At 53.1% G+C, this 13,244-nt stretch overlaps 1 protein-coding gene across 7 annotated transcripts in view; it reads right to left on the reverse strand.

Moving 5' to 3' along the window:
• SHANK2 (SH3 and multiple ankyrin repeat domains 2) overlaps window positions 1–13,244 on the reverse strand; it is a 503,557-nt gene that overhangs the window by 65,605 nt on the left and 424,708 nt on the right. The gene's annotated exons all lie outside the window — the stretch shown is intronic.

A 13,244-nucleotide genomic window follows, 5' to 3' on the forward strand; every position in this document is an offset into this window, starting at 1 on the left:
TCCTCCCCCCAACCCCTGGAACAGGGGATGCGAGGTCCCCAAGGGGCTCTGAGTTCTCCTGCCAAAAACATGGGAGCCTGGAGGCTGGTGAGGCGACCCTGGGGGACCCTCCAGTCACCACAGCTGTGCTGCACGCCCTCCCAGCACAAGACATTGGGGGGGGGTGGCCGATGGCGCGGGGGCTTCACCCTCGTGGGCTCTGCAGGCCGTCCTGGAGAGGGCTCCCCACCCAAGGAGGGCTTGAATAGTCCCGCGGCTTCTGACTTCACGGTGAGCTGAGCGGCTCGAAGCCCCAGGGCAGTGAGGTGGCAGGAGGTCCTCTTGGAGGTGGCCTTGACTTTGGTTTTGAAGGCTATCCTGACCTGGATACGTGGCCGTGGGGAGGGCAGGGCCTTTCCAGGGTGCAGAGGAGCGAGCTGCAGATGTTCTTTCTGGGAGGAGGGAAGGTGGGAGAAGCCGCTGGGAGAGTCTCCGGCCCGGCCAGGCCTCAGGAGACCTGCCCCTGGTTCTGGCCCGGGGGAGCCCTGGGAAGGCATCCCGCAGTCGCCGGTCTCCCAGCCGAGCGCACGTGTGAGCCCCTCCTGGAGGGAGCGGGGGCGGAGGCTCAGGCTTTAACACCAAGCTTGGAGATTTATAGCTCCATTTAGCTTCCGCTTGTCCCCATCATGACGAGTCATTTACTGAGCGCTTTAGCTCAAAGCCAACAGCTGAAAAATTAATCCCCAAAGCAAACGATGAACTCGCAGAGGGGATAAGTGCCTCCTTTCTGAGGCACTGGCCCCCAGGCTCTCCTGGAAGGCCGTTCCGACTTGCCCCTCCCCCGGGGCCCCTGTGGGCAGCGGCTGTCCTTGCGTAAACAGTGCGTCACCTTGGACAGCCACCAGGACTCATCCTGGGCGTTAATTAAACCTGTGGCCCGAAGGTTCTCCCCTGGAGGGGTGCCCAGAGAGGGGACACTGCCCATAATGCAAAGCGAGCAAGGGGCCGGCCAAGTCCGGCGGGACCACGGGGTCTCTCTATTATGGGAGGGTTTAGTGCAGACGGTGATCTGGGGTCTACTCGACCTCTCCTTGGACCCAGGTCCAACGACCTCTGTGTGAGTCTGCTCCGGCAGCCGTAACACAGCCCCACAGATGGGCTTACACAATGGATTCACCATCCCCGGTGCTGGAGGCCGATGCCTGAGATGTGGCCACGGGCAGGGCAGGGTCCCCCCCAAGGCCTCCCTCTTTGTGTGTGGACGGCTGTGCTCTCCCTGGGTCTTCACGGGGCCATGCCTCTGTTGCGTGTCTATGTCCTGATACCCTGTTCATGTAAGGACCCCGGTCACATGGGATCGGGCCCACCCCGGTGACCTCACGGTACCTTAATCACCTCTGTAAAGGACCCTGTCCAGATGCGGTCATGTGCTGAGGTGTTGGGGGTCAGGGCTCCAGTATATGAACTCTGGGGGCCCAACTCAGCCTGTGACCATCTCCAGCACTTTCCCATCCTAGCTGCTTGCCCAAACTCCTCCCCTGACTCTGTTGCTCGATGGGACGTGTGGCGAGGGCCAGCGAACCAGGCTCAGGACCCCCGATGCCCCAGTCCTTTACAGAGGGTTTGTGATCTTCGGCAAGACACGTCCCCTCCGCGGGCTGACCCGGGCACTATCAGAGGTCCCCTCTGCCTCTCCACTCTCGGGTTTCTAGTGACCAGGTGGCTCATGTGAGGCTCAAAGTCAGCCTGTGTGAAGTGTCCTGCGTCAGGGAAGCCGAGGGCTGGAACCGATGTCCCCAGTGAGCGGGAGCTCAGCCCCTCACCCAGGCGAGACCCTGAGAAGTGGCAGCTTCCGGGATTCAGGGTCCCAGGCACTGCCATTGTCACCACGGAGCTGTCGGGTTTGGGCTCCTCTGTGTCTGCGGGCTGTGTGGACGGACGGTGTGGAGGTGGCTCGTGGAGGTTTAGAGGGGCCACGCGCCCATTCCGTGGCCAGAGCTCAGGTGTCCGGCCATGGTGTCCCGTCGTGCGCTGTCGAAGAAGAGCCCGCCAGCCTGGTGGACGGAGACGGTCTGTGCAGGGAAGCTGCGATCTGAATAAAGTGCAGAAGGACCTGAAGCAGCCCGGGGCGGCCACGGAGAGGCTGGGGACCACCGGCTGCAGGCAGTCCCCAGTGTGGCTGACAGCCTCGAAACGACCGCTCTGGGGAGGAAGAGGATGGTACTAGCGGCCTGTGCCTGGGCGCCAGGAGTGCCTGGGTCCACGGGCGCCTCCCCAGAGGTGCGCCAGGAGGAGAACACGCCATGCCTGCAACCACGTCCGGATCCTGGTGCCAAGACGCACGGCTCCCTAACGTGCCAGCCGCTCCTGGGACAGCCCCCGTCCCCGGGCCTCCCCTCCATGCGTCCCAAGGGAGTCCTCCTCACGTAGCCTCGAAGGTCCACAACTCACTCTGATGACTTCTGTGCAGACGGGCAGAAGGTTCTGGAGACGCTTCTCTTCTGTGCCCTCTGGGTGACGGGCTCCCTAAGACCCCACTCTCGGCAGGGAGTAAGAACTTTATTTTAATGAAGAGTTCATGTTTTGGACCATTTTTAGGTTTACAGACAGAACGACTGAGCAGACAGTACAGCGAATTCCCACGTAGCCCCTTCCCCAGCCTGATGACGAACAGCTCGCGTGGGCACGCTACGGTGGCCGCCACGGAGGAGCCACGACTGATATGTGGTTACGGACTGAAGTCCGTGCTTTATGTCAGGGTTCGCGCTGTGGGCCGTGGCCTCTGTAGGTTTCACAAATGCACGACGGCACATACCCACCACTACAGCAACAGAGTAGTTTCCCTGCCCTTAAATGACCTCCGCGCTCCACCTGTTGACCGGCCCCCCGCCCCTGCCCTGGCAACCACTGACCATCTTACTGTCTCCGTGGTCTTGCCTTTTCCAGACTGTCACAGAGTCGGACTCCTATAGCTTTTTCCGATCGGCTTCTTTCACGAAGCCATATGCGTTTAGGGTTCCTTCGTGTGTTTTGGGGGTTGCTAGTTCATTTCCTTTTACAGCCGAATAATGTTCTATTGAATGGATGTACCACAGTTTGTTCGAGGGACATCTCAGCTGCTTCCAAGTTTGGCGGTGAGGAATACAGCCGCTGTAGACACGCATGGGAACCGGATCCTATCTTCACAAAGCCACGACCGTACACACCTTGGCATTGCTGTTACGCCTCATGAGGACCTCGCAGCTTCCATATGTCAAGGGCTCATCACATACAGGCAAGGCACCAAAAGCTTTCCATTTGCTGCACGCAGGTCTGTCCCCAGGGCTGAGGACAGAGCAGCCGGCTGGTCTCAGGCTCGCGTCCATCACAGACAAAAACCAGACAAACATACTACCATATAGCGAGTCCCCCGGGTCAGGGTTAAACCCAGGCCTGTCCACCCTGCAGTCCCCACTACTAAGCCTGAGAGACTGACAGTGGGAGGGTTCCACGTGGAAATGTCTGGAAGCATGTTCCGTGGCGGAGGAGAGGTGAGGGAGCCCGGGGTCCAGTTGGCAGCCGTGGCTTCGAGGCCCGACGTGGTGCCAGGAGGCTGCTCAAGGTCCCTCCAGAGAGGCCAGGCCGCTAGGGCAGAGGGCGAGGGCGGGGTGGCAATGGGGAGCCCCTGTCTTCACGGTCACACCCACCGAGACCCCATGTGCTTGGCCACCCCATGCTCATCATCGCCCCGGAAGACAAGAAGCAAGCGCCACTCGGCCTGGCCCTCCCGGAGCAGGGCCCCCGGTGCTGAGATCCCTGGCGACTCCGAGGGGCTGAGCCGCGGTCTGAGTCACTGTTCCTATCCGAACGCTTCCTCCAAATGACAGTCTCAGCAAACACATTAAATGCCAATTGAGAACAGATGCCATCAGGAAGTCTGATCACCCTTCAACTCTGAAGCAAAGAAATGCCACCGGGAACTAGGAATAAGGTGAAAGTGGGTGGGGGACCCTGGGTCCACTATCTGGGGGGGCACAGTTGTCCGCCAGGAGGGCCTGCGTCTTTCTGGGGGTCGGTGGAGAGGCCGTGTCCATCCAGGGACGTGCCGCGGAACAGCCCCGCTGGCCCCAGCCTGAGGCTCACGAGGGGGCTCCTCACTGCACACCTGGGCCTGGCGGCTCCGAGCCAGAGGGGCTGCTCCCGCCTGCTCCCCGGACAACGGCACAGGGCCTCCTAGCAGGAGCCGCGAACCCGCATCAGGCTTGCCGAGCACACACGCGCAGCCCAGTGCGGCGGGGGCCTGTCGCTGTTGTAGAGCTGCTGGCTGTGCGGGGTGCGGGCTCAGGCTTGAGCCAGACTGGGTTCAAATCCCAGCCCTGCCACCCCCAGCTGGGCAACCTTAAACAAATGACTCACCCTTCCTGGGCCTTGGGTCCTTCATCTGCAACAGGTGACGGTCTCAGTGTCCCCCTCAAGGGATTTGATGAGGGTCCACAAGAATGTTCTAGGAAGAACGTAGCCCAGGCCTGGGCACTCGGGCTGTGTCTCGGTCCACGGCCTCCCCCCTGGAGACCCCCGCAGCTCTTCAGGGAGATGGGCTCTGTGCTAGGCACGGGTGAGACGCGGCTTGTCCGCTACCGTCCCGAGCGCGAGACAACAGCGAGACACGAGGTCAACAAGGAGGCAGCTGTTCGTGGAGGACGTGACCGGAACAGTAGCACGAGCGCACAATCTCCCCCTCAGACGCGGCGCCTGCACATCTCAGGTCGGAGGCGCATATGAGCACGGGCACACCTCTCGTGTGTCTTCCTTACACTTATCGGGCTCTATTTTTTAAATCGGTTTTAAGTTCACAGAAAAACTGAGCACGGAGTAGAGTTCCCGCACTCGGCACGTCTTCTGCCACTATCGACCTGCTGCTCTGCGCCCGGCTCCTTTCCCTCCGAACCACTTCTGTGGCGATCGTCCCCTAGCAGGACGCCAGAGCCACCTCGTCTTCGTGGCAGCACCCTGCACACGCTTGCGCGGACGCTCCGTATTTTATTTGACTAACGCCCTCCCGGGGGCGCGTGGGTTGTTTCCACGAGCTTGAACCTGGGCAAGCTGAGCTGCAGGGTGCGGTCTTGGCAGGGCAGAGGCTGGGGCCGAGGGTACCCGCATTTCATGTGTTAGTAGGAAGTGAGGAGCTGTCCTCCAAAGAAGACGAGCCAACACAGCCTTCCCCCAACACGGAAGAGGGCGCCCACTGCCCACCGCGCTTCTGCCCAAACAACAGACAGTCAGACGTAAAAAAGGAGAGAGCCATGAGACAGAACGGCCCCCCGCATGGGAGGGTATACACCAAGTCGTGGACTGAACGCACAGCATCCTCGTGGAGACCACCGGCCCCACCTCCCTTTTCTGTGTGACAGCAACAGACGATCATAAAGAGAAAAGTTAAAACACCTTCACAATATCTTCAAAAAAACATGAAATAGTCAGGGATAAATTTGGCAAAAGACTCGCAAGACCTGTACACGAGAAACATCCGAACACTGTTGAGTCAAATGGATGAACCAACGCCACGGAGCGATGCCCCGTGACTCTGAGGTGGACAGCCCCGTCCTGGCTGGGGAAGATGTCCACTCTCCACGTCATCGATGGACTCAGCGTGATCCCAGCAGACTCTTTACAGGAGACAACAAGCTGACTGTCAAATTCATATGGAAATGTAAGCTATCTTGAATAGCCAAAAATATTTTTTGGAAAAGAAGACCAATGTTGGGGGACCGACTGGATCTATTTCTAGACTTATCGTGGAGACGGAGTAGTCAAGCCAGTGCATGATGGGACAGAAGGGCTCCAGACAAGAGCCACGTGCATATGGGAACAACTGGTTCCTGACACAGTGTAAAGACAACTGGACAGAGAAAGGATTGTTGTTGACGTCTGGGCTCTCATTTCTGCTGCGCTTGGTTGTGCCCATCCCACCCCCCCTCTTTTACTCCCGTATAAAGCCTGGTTAGAAGTTTATCAATTTTATTGCTGTTCTCAAAGAACCAGCTTTAGATGTCAGTACGTCCCTATTATTTTTCTACTTTCTGTTTCATTGATTGCTGTGATCTTCATTATTTCCTTTCTTCTGCTTATGTTGGGTTTAATTTGCTCTTTTTCTTCCAGCTTCTCAGAGTGGAAGCTGAGGCCATTGATTTGAGCACATTCTCTTCTAAGCGAGGCATTCAGCGCTATAAATTTCCCTTAAGGACTACTTTTGTGGTGCCCTACACATGTTGGTGGGTTGTGTTTTCATTTTCATTCAGCTTAACTACCTAATTTCCCATTTGATTTTTAGTTTGACCCATGAATTATTTAGAGCAGTATTATTTAGTTTCCAAGTATTTGGGGGGATTTTCCAGAGATCTTTCTCTTATTGGTTCCTAATACAATTCTATTAGGGAACAAATTTGTCTGATTTGAGTACTTTTGAGTTTACCGACACTTGTTTTATGACTCAGAATGTGGTTTATCTCAGTAACTGTGCCAAGTGCACTTGAAAAGAAACCACAGAGTTCTATAAATGTCAATTAGGTCAAATTGGTTGATGGTGTTGTTCAAATTTTCTATATCCTTACTGATTTTCTGTGTACTTACTCTATTGGTTATTGAAAGAGGGATGTTGAAATAGCTGATTATAATTGTGGATCTATTTCTCCCTACAGGTCTACCAATTTTTGCTTCATGTATTTTGAAGCCCTGTTATTAGGTGCATACATGTTCATGGTTCTTATGTCTTTCTATAGAACTCTTATCATTATGAAATCACCTTCCCTAACTCTGTTAACATTCTTTATTCTGAAATCCACTTTAATACTAATATGCCCATTGCAGTTTTCTTTTGACTAGTGTTAATGTGGTACTTTCCATACTCTTGCTTTTAACATGTCTGTGTCTTTATAATTAAGGTGTGTTCCTTGGAGGCAAGCATCTTGCTTTTTCATCCAACCTGATAATTCTGCCTTTTAGCTGGGGCATGTTTATACCATTTACATTTAACGTGATTACTGATATGGTTAGATTTCACTCTGTTTTCTTTTTATTTATTTTTTATTTGTCCTGTATGTATTTTGCCTCTCTTTGTTTCCCTCTTTTTCTGCCTTTTGGGCTAAATATTTTTCATGATTCCATTTTATCTCCTCTGACACCTTACTAGCTACATTTTTAAAAAAGATTCATTTATTTACGAGAGAGAGAGAGAGAGAGAGCATGCACAGGCATGAACCAGTGGGGGAGAGGCAGAGGGAGAGAATCTCAAGCAGACTCCCTGCTCAGTGCAGAGCTGGATGCAGGGATTGATCCCATGACCCTGAGATCATGACTTGAACCAAAACCAAGAGTGGGATGCTCAACCAACTGAGCCACCAAGGTGCCCCATTAGCTATAATTTTTCTTTATTTTAGTAGTTGCTCTAGGGTTCGCAGTATATATCCTTAACTTACAATCAAGTCATGGTCTAGTGCCTCACAAGTAAGAACCTTACAGTAGGGTGTCCATCCCCTCCTTCCTGCCTGTGTGCTGTGGTTAGCACGCACATTACCTTCCCCTGTGTTATAATCCCCAAACTACATTGTTGTTTTTTCCCTTTAAAGTCAAATGACTTTTAAGGAGATTTAAATAGTAAGAAAATGTCTTTACATAGTCTTGTAGTTACCATTTCTGGTGCCTTCCTTCCTCTGAGTATTTCCATCTGCTTTCATTCTCCTTTTACCTGAAGGAAGTCCTTTGACGTTTCTTATAGTGTGGCCTGCCAGTGATGAAGTCTTCCAGCTTTTGCACTTTGAAGAAGTCTTTATTTTACCTTTGTTTTTGAAGCAGCTCTGTTTTTCTTCCCTGTTAGTACTTTAAAGACACGTCTCTGTGCCTTCCCACGTGCACTGCTTCTAATACTGGGTGTGCTGTCATTCTTGTCTTTGTTCTTCCTATGGAATGTGTCTTTTCTCCCTCTGGTGGCTTTTAAGATTTTTATCTTTATCATGAGTTTTGAGCAACTTGAAAACCGTGTCTTGATGTATTTTCCCCCCTAATGTGTCTTGAGTTTCTTGGATCTGTGAGTTCATAGTTCACATGCAGTTTGGAAACATTTTCAACATTATTTCTTTAAATATTTTTTTCTGTCTTTCTCCCCACATGATGACCTCCACTTTAGAAAGTTACATGCTAGGCTGACTGAAGTTGCCTCACAGCTTGCTGGTGCTCTGTTCTTTTTTATTTTCTTAAGCAATGATGATTCCTTTTTCTGTGTCTCCCTTGGGATAGTTTCTTTTTTCTTTTTCCTTTCCTTCCCTTTCCCCCTCCCCTTCCCTTTCCCCTTCCCTTTCCCCTCCCTCCCCTTTCCTTCCTTCCTTCCTTCCTTCCTTCCTTCCTTCCTTCCTTCCTTCCTTAAATTTATTTATTTGAAAGAGAGCGTGTGTACGAGCAGGGTGAGGGGGGTGGAGGGACAGAGGGAGAGCGAGAAAAAGAATCCTCAAGCAGATTCCCTACTGAGTGTGGAGCCTGACATGGAGCTTGATTTCACGACCCTGAGATCATGACCTGAGCCAAAACCAAGAGTTGGACCTTAAGTGACTGAGCCACTTAGGTGCCCCTCCCTTGAGATAATTTCTAACATTACTTCTTCAAATTCACTGTCCCTTCCTTCTACAATGTCTGATCTGCCATTAATCCCATGGTGTGTATTTTTCTTTTCATTGTAGTTTTCATCTCTGGAAATTTGAGTTTTAAAATTAAAAAAATTTAAATTGTGGTAAAATACACATAACATAAAATTTGTCACCTTAACCATTTTTAACTGTATAGTTCAGTGAGCTTAAAAAAAAATTTCCATGTCTCTACTCACTTATGGAACACAGTTATATGATTCTTCAGTATCCTTATCTGCTAACTCTAACGTCTGTGTCAATCCCTGGTCAGTTTTGATTAATTGATTTTTCTGCTGACTCTGGGTTGTGATTTCTGCTTCTTTGCACCCCGGGGAATTTCTGAATGGATGCCAAACATGGCAAATTCCACTCTGCTGGGTGCTGGATATTTCTGTATTCTTGTAAATATTCCTGAGCGTTGTTTTGGGTGCAGCTAAGTTACCTGGAAAGGATTTGATGTTTTGGGTCTTGGTGTTAAGATTTGTAAGGTGAGACCAGAGCCATGATTAGTCTAGGGCTGATGACTCTCCCGTGTGAAGGCAAGACCCTCCTGAGTACCCTTCCCAAAGCTGCATGAATTACAAGGTTTTTTTTTTTTTTTTCCCTCAGTCTGGTTGGGTAGGAAGAGACACTACTTCTCCATCTCGTGTGAGTTCCAGACACTGTTCTCTAACCCTCTGGGTGATACTTTCTCTAGTTTCTCACTGATGAATGCACTGGGCTATTCTATGCTGACCCTCTCTGTGCAGTTACTTCCTCTCTGGCACTCTGTCCTGCAAACTGTGGCTGTTCTGGGCCTCTGGGCTCTCAGCTCTATTGCTTCTACCTGAGTGTCCTTCCAGCCTCTGCTCGGTTCTCTCTCCCTGTCCTGCAGCCTGGACGCTCTGAGCGTGGAAGACTGGGGCAATCACAGGGCTCGTCTCCTCTGTTCCCTTTCTTTCACTGTCATTTGTCACCCAATGCCTAGTCTACACGTATTTTTTTTAAAGATATATTTATTTATTTCAGAGAGAGAGAGAGAGTACGAGCGGGGGGAGGTGCAGAGGGGGAGGGAGAAAGAGAATCCTAAAGCAAACTCCACACCCAGCACGGAGTCCAACATGGGGCTCGATCTCACAACCCCGAGATCACGACCTGAGCTGAAATCAAGAGCTGGATGCTTAACCAACTGAGCCACCCAGTGCCACTAGTCTTCACATTTCATTTCACACATTTTGTCTGAGTTTTGGTTGTTTCCTGTGGAAAAGCAAATGCACCTTCTGTTTTCCCATCATGGCCACAAGCAGAAGTAGGCATTCTTTTTTTAATTTTTAATTTTCTTTTTTATGGAAAATCTCAAAGATAAACCCACGTAAAGAGAAGCACCACAATAAGCCCCATGCTCCTTCTTGAAATTTCCACAATCATCTATGTTGTGGCATTATTCTTACGGAGACAAAAATCACACTTCCGTGCTTTTAATCCACACTACCTCGCTTCTCATGGTGCTGACCCCAAATGGGAATGGAGAAGAAACACCATCTCGGAACAGTGTCTATTCACTCCTGCGCACGCCCCCCCTCCAGGGTCAGTGGGGGTGAGGGTCCCCCACAGCCTGAATGTCAAGACTGTCCACTTAGACTCATTCTGAAGTCTGTGATCATAACTGACAAAGATGCAGGTGATCACGGATCTTGAAAAAGGAAGAAACGACTGGTGTTCCCGAGAGACTGAGCCCTACCCCGCCGTGTCCCCCCGCTCCTGTGCTCATGGACAGCATGCACCTGGCGAGACACCAGCTCACGCCGAAGCTGTGAGAGCAGATGCGGACCATTAACGAGTAATTCATTTACACCCCATCATACCCACTTAGCAATCTCTTCTCTATTTCCTGTTCGGAGACCTTTGGATGCATCAGTCTGAATAATTGATTTGAGCAGAGAGCTTCAAGCTTTCGAAGCCTTTGAAGTCCCTCATTAATTATCTGGACAGAAAGAAGGAAGAATCTCTACTCGGCCACACCCCTGCTCAACACGATCAAAGAAATCTGACGAAGGTGTTGCTTGGTCCCTTGGTTAGCCAGATGCACCATTTTCCTTCATTGATGGCAGGATGTTTCTGGAACTTTCTCAGGCGCTGCTGAGTACCACTACCATTTTTTTTTGGGGGGGGTGCTGCCCTTCCACCCAACATCAAGCACACCTGGCTACAGCTGATGAAAAGTGGTCTGCAGGGCATCCTTGACAGGGATGCTGTTAGGGCCTGGATTGGGTGCCCCCACCTTGCCCCACTGGAATCACTGACACTCCACCCTCAGCACCTCAGAATGTGACTGTACTTGGACCCAAGCCTTTGAAGAGGTGGCTAAGTTAAAATGAGGCTGTTAGGGTGGCCCTACCCCCATCTGACTGGTATCCTTACAGGAAGAGGAAACCGAGACGCTTACAGAGACAGCAGGGGTGCGCACGCACAGGGAGAAGGCCATCTGCGAGCCAGGGAGAGAAGCCTCAGACGAAACCAGCCCTTCTAGCCTCCAGGACCGTGAGAAAGGACTCTAAGCCGCGCAGTCCGTGATGTTTTGCTGCGGCAGCCCGAGCTGACAGGACAGGTGCTAAGCCCCGTGCCCGTGCTGGGGATGGCGTGGAGGCTACCGACGCTGGGTATGTATTCCCTGCCAAGCATTTTAAAACGGACCATACTATTCACACCAAAACCCTGTGAGGAGATAGGGCACCAAAGAGCGAGCAGTGAGTCCAGGCTGGTGAGATGAGTCCGGGTAGTTCGTTTCCGGGCACTGAAGGCTGGGGGCACAAGCACGAAGGGCTGCGAAGGGCCACGGCCAGCGATGGCCCTGAGACCCCACCATGCGCTAGGCCCCCAGCAGGCCCTTCCTCCAGGCTAGGGGGGCGGTGCTGGCGGGGTCCCTGCCCCTGCCCTTGGGTGGCTGGTGGGATGACCTGTGGAGAGACCCCTGGGAGGGACAGCAGACCCCGTGTCCAGCTGTGCAGTGCCTCCTCTACTCCCTTCCTTCCTGCAGCCTTGCAGTGTGGTCCCTGACACTGCCCACAGAGGACACACCCTCTCTGGTCACATGACTTCTACACCACTCAGCCCTGGCCAGTCCCAACTTCCCATTTCCCAGGCCACAGTGATTGCTTTAGGGGTAGTCATGTGACCGAAGCCAGGCCAATCAGGACCCTGCCTGGGTTCTTCTGCTAGGTGTCCGGGGCATGTGGTCCCCCATCCTTGGGGGGCTGGGGTGTGGGAGGTCACGTGGGCAGCAGACGGGCTCCCGGCTCTGGGAAAGATGGGCTGCGCCCGGAAGGGGAGACGGAGACCCACACCCTGGGACCCCTGTATGCAGCCTGCATCCGGGGACCCAGCCCTAACTGTTCGGTCACGGTGCATTACCTGCTAATTAAACATCGGCTGTTGGGTCGGCCCTGATAGCCGCTGCTGTCTGACTGTTTTCTGACCTATAAAAATGGCAGCGTCATGTGGCTCCCCTGAATGGTGAGGGGGACTTCTGTCACTGGCCGCTGAAAAGGCCTGAACGAAAATGGATTCTGTGGGTTGCTGCGCTGAGCCGTGGTGCCCCCAGCCCTTTGAAGCCCTTCCCTCTTTTAGAACTTGATGGGGTTCGAGAGGGGCTCGGTGTTCCTGTCCTTGACAAGGACTTAAAAAAAATCACGTCAGATCCCTAATGGCAAAACTTCAGGCCCCCGCACCCCCCCAGGTGGCCCTGACCCCAGGTGGGGTGCTGCCTGGCCCTCTTTCGGAGCTGTGGTCAAGGGCACCCTGCGTCTGCTTCTGGGGACCACGACCCCTGTTCATCACCACGCTCCCTGTGGAGGAGGGGTCCTGAGCAGTCTGCGCCTGCTATCTCTGAGCTCTGCCAAAAGCCCTCAGAGTGTGCGGCCTCCTTCCCGGTCACTGCAGCTGGCCGGCTTCTCAAGAGGGAGCACTGAGAGGCCTCCCTCAGCTGCAGGGCAGGGGGGCACTGGGAGACACCCTGGAACTGGTGATCGCTCGCCCCCATGGCCTCCAGGGCGGGTCCCCTTTTGGAGCTATCCATGTGGTTGCCGGGACAGAGACCTGTTTGTGTCACACAACCGAAGACATGGTGCCATGACTGGATCCCAAGTAGGGGATGGGGGGTGCAGTGGGGGATGGAGAGAGAGGAGGACAAGAGACACCCCCCCAACCGTGTGTCCCCACAACGTTCTGGTTCTGCACACAGGGAGACAGGCTGACGGCCAACAAGCACACGGACAGCTGCTCGGGATCCTGAGTTGTAAGAGAAACGCACATCAAAGCCCCAAGCAGACACCACCGCACACCTGTCGGCCTGCAGACAGGGGGAAGATGGGCCGTCCCGAGAGTCGGGAAGGCTGTGGACGAGCTGGAACCCCGTGCACTGCTTTGGAAGACATGTTCGCGGTCTGTTAAAGTCACACATTTATCTAGCATGTGACCCGGCTATTCCCTTCTGAGTATCCAAGACAGAGAAAAATACGTGTCCGCACGAAGACCGGAACACGAGCGTTTAGGGCACATTTCTGCAGCGCCCCGAAGAGGACACAGTCAAATGCCCACCAGCAGGAGATCGATTAACCAAATCACGGCACGTCC

Source organism: Ursus americanus, chromosome 24 (assembly GCF_024610735.1).
Source record: "Ursus americanus isolate L20-20 chromosome 24, mUrsAme1.1.p, whole genome shotgun sequence".
NCBI lineage: Eukaryota > Metazoa > Chordata > Mammalia > Carnivora > Ursidae > Ursus > Ursus americanus.